Source organism: Lygodium microphyllum, chromosome 2 (genome assembly GCF_053477565.2).
Source record: "Lygodium microphyllum isolate KBCC chromosome 2, Lygodium_microphyllum_v1.1.10, whole genome shotgun sequence".
In the NCBI taxonomy this organism is placed as follows: Eukaryota; Viridiplantae; Streptophyta; class Polypodiopsida; order Schizaeales; family Lygodiaceae; genus Lygodium; species Lygodium microphyllum.
The window spans coordinates 144,629,458-144,633,472 of record NC_141136.1 but is presented as its reverse complement, the minus strand read 5'-3'; the positions used below and the strand labels follow the sequence as shown (position 1 = coordinate 144,633,472).

Below are 4,015 nucleotides of genomic sequence, written 5' to 3'. Positions count from 1 at the left end.
AAAAGCGCGTCTACCAGCGTGTCTATATACGCATGTATATGTGCATCTATTGCACGTCTATTTGTGCGTGTAAATTCGTTGATAAATGCGATTATAGACGCAAAATGATAGATGCACAAATAGACGGGCAGATAGATGCACTCGTAAGTTTTTCTCTATATTAAAAAATCGCGTCTAAATGTGCGTCTATGAGGCCTTTTTGTTGTAGTGTTCAGTCTCTTCATCTAGCAAAGGTGGGTTTTCATAGACAGGGTGTACAGGTAATTGGCCTCTAAAAGGTCGTAATAAACTAATATAAAAGGTGTTGTGGATTTTCCAATGCTGTGGTAGTTCTAGCTTAAATGCATTGTCATTGATTTTGTGTATGATTTTGAATGGTCCATAGAATCTAGGTGCTAATTTCACAACTGGGTGTTTATTTACACTTTGTAATCTACGTTTCTCTATTCGTAACCAAACATAGTCAATGTTAAAATTCATGGCATGTCTTTTCTTATTTGCTTGCTTTGTATATGATTGCTGGGCTTTGGCAATCATATCTTTAACTTCATAAAAAATAGTAGCGTGCATGTTAGCAATATCATCAGTAGTCTGAATTTTATTTGATAAAGATGCAACAGGTGTAGACAATCTATAACCATAAATAACTTCAAATGGTACTTTCTTTGTAGGAGTGTGGTTTATTGTTATATGCAAACTGAAGTAAATGTAGATGTGTATCCCATGTGTGTGGTTTATAAATAGTGTAAGCACGTAAAAGATGTAAAATAGTACTATTAGTAGCTTTTGTTTAACCATTAGTTTCAGGATGAAATGCAGATGAAAAATCAATCTTTGTTCCTAAGTTAGCAAACAAAGTAATCCAAAAATTATTACAAAATCTAGAATCACGATCAGAAATAATAACTTTTGGTAATCCATGATTAATAAACAAAGTTTTCAAAAACAATTGAGCTGCTTGAGATGCAATTAAAGTTTTCTTGCATGGAATGAAATATGCTTACTTGCTGAACCTGTCTACGACAGTCCAAATCATATCATGGTTAGTTTTAGTGTTAGGTAAACGAGTAATAAAGTCCATAGAAATCTGTTCCAATGGTTGTGATGGAATAGATAAGGGCATTAGTAAACCATATTGTTTACCATGATGTCTTTTAACTCTTTGACAAACTAAACATTTAGAAACAAAGTTAGATATATCAGTGTCTATATGTGGCCAATAAACATCTTCAGTCAATGTACGCAAAGTAGAGATAATACCTCTATGACCTTGGTATGGAGGACAATGAATCTCATTCAAAACAAAAGATCTAAATGGAACTGTCACACATAATCTATTTTCATAAAACATGAATCCATTATTGTAAAACAGTGAATCAGTAGAAATCCAATTATTTGCAACTAATTTATTCCAATCAGCTTGAAAACTAATATCCTGATGATAGGTATCTTTCATAGGGATAAGGGAATCAAATGATATCACAGAGATATTATGAATTTTCAGTCTTCTACTCAAAGGGTCGGCTACTACATTCTCTTTTCCTGGTTGATATTGTATAAGGGGATGGAAAACTCTGAATGAAAGCTACCCATTTAATATGTTGGTCAGATATTTGGGGTTGACTAAAGAAATGTCTAATACTTTGTTGGTCAATCCTATTCACAAACTCAGTGTTAGCTATATATAGCCTGTCTATATATAGCGCCCATGTTAGTTATATATAGTTTGTCTATATGTAGCGCCCCAGGTCCCCTCTATATATTCCTATTATGTGTGCTCAATTGACACACTTCTGGGGTTCCACTTTCGGTGTCTCATATCTCTCTTCTCTCCTCTCTTTCTTTCCTCTCTCATCTTCCTAGCAGTTTCCAACATGGTATCAGAGCGAGGTTCTACAACATCACAAAGATAAGTTTTCTTTATTGTTTTATTTCTTTGCTCATGTTTGTGCTCCGAGCGGCTTTGATCTCTGTGATTTGCACCTCTGCCTACATCTGCGATAAACCTTAATTTGCACCACCTTGCTTCCCCTTCCTCTCTCAGGATAGGTCGTCAAGTCCTCAAAAGATCGCATAGCAAGTAGTGCCGAGGGCGTTGGACCAAGAGGAGATGAGGAAGACGGTAATTATGATATTGCCTCTGGCGATGTTGTGAGAGAGGAGTGTGGGGTGGTCGGCATATTTGGTGACAGTGAAGCAAGCAGGCTTTGCTACCTTTCACTTCATGCCTGGCAGCATAGAGGACAGGAAGGCGTAGGTATTGTTACCTCAGACAATAGCACCTTGCGGTCTGTGATTGTTTGCTACCTTTCACTTCATGCCTTGCAGCATAGAGGACAGGAAGGCGCAGGTATTGTCACCTCAGACAATAGCACCTTGCGGTCTGTGACTGGACTTGGCCTTGTAGTAGAGGTTTTTGACAACAGCAAACTTGAAAGGCTTCCTGGGATGCTTGTGCAGCTTCACTTCTCAGAGGGTCTACTTCACAGGCAGCAAGTTGTGGAATGGCTTATCAAGCAGTTACAAGAAAAATATGCTCTAGATGCTATGGAGGCACTTTTGTCTCTTGCCAAACCCACATTTGCATGCTTGTAGATGTCTTTCTTCATAAGCTTGGAGAGCTTAGACGCCAACCTTTGTTCTTGATTCGCGGGGTTTCGTGCAAATCTTCCATGGCTACCACAGCTGCTGCAAACTATGCACTCGCTTCTACACAGTCGAACGCAATTGTCCCCTTAACAACATATGTCCTGATTTCCAATTTCAAGGTGTTGTACAGTCTACTTTGCATGCCAGATGGAACTCTTGACTGTCACCTTGCCGAGTTCTTAGACAGAAAAGTAACTGTAAATGCAATACCTGTCAAAGGCATTGCTAGTGTTGATGTGATCATAGAAAGAGAAACTCACCTGTGGGGTTGCTTGTTTTGGATGGTAGATGGTAGATCCCCCTGTGAATTGCAGTACTAATGATCTGAATGTAGACACAGGTGTAAGATCGGTACAGGAACTGATCATCTTTTTCCATGGGGGAAGCTTTGCTCACTCCTCTGCCAATAGTGCCATATACGATGTGATGTGCACGAGGTAAGCAAAGACATGTAATGCTATTGTTGTTGTGCTTTCCCTCAATTTTAGATGAGCACCCGAGCAGAGGTATCCAACAGCATATGAAGATGGATTGACATGTGTGAGATGGGCAAGGAGTGACATGGGGAGACAATGTCTTCATTATCTGGGTTGCTGCCCAAACAAGTTCATTCTTGCAGGAGACAGTTCAAGGGGGAACATAGCCCACAATGTTGGAGTTAGGGCTTCAGGCAAGTCTTCTAAAACCGTCTCAACAAAACCGATTCTAGATCGAATCCTATGGGTAGGAAAACCATGTGATGCCCCAAATCATGTGGGTAGGGCAGAACACAGTTATGTGATGCCTCCGCCAGTCGATGGGTTACCAGGAGACAGTTCAGGGGGGAACATAGCCCACAATGTTGGAGTTAGGGCTTCAAAAGAGAGCATACATGTTACAGGAACAATTCTCTGAGATTGGTATTGGCTGAACTAAATCTTCCTCCTTGCTTGTTGGTCGTTGGGGGCCTAGACATTCTTCAAGATTGGAAACTCCATTATGTAACAACCTTCAATTCCCTCACCCTTTACGAAAATCCATCCTCCAAGACTTTGTCCTATTGGAATGTTCTTGCTTCTGGAGGTCATTAGAATAAGCATGACAAAGGACAATAATGTGCAGGACTCAAGTATAGAAGCACTCAAAGTATTGGGAAAACTGGTCACCAAAGTAACCTGTGAGGTTCTTCCATTTTATTTCAACTTGAGGAAAGCTTCCACGTTGTCGTCAACAACATACATAGTCGGAAGCACTTGCTAGATTGCCTGTATGGCATTGCCACTCAAGGCTTATATTCTTTCCAGCTCATGAGGATCTATATTCCAGCTGATGACACATTATTTCATTTATATTCTTTCTAGCTGATGAGCGTCTATACTAAGGAGCG

At 39.8% G+C, this 4,015-nt stretch overlaps 1 pseudogene; it reads left to right on the top strand.

Annotated features, from left to right (window-relative positions):
- The first annotated feature begins 2,672 nt into the window (after positions 1-2,672).
- LOC148040432 (gibberellin receptor GID1C pseudogene) lies at positions 2,673-3,543 on the top strand (annotated as a pseudogene).
- Positions 3,544-4,015: the final 472 nt, after the last annotated feature.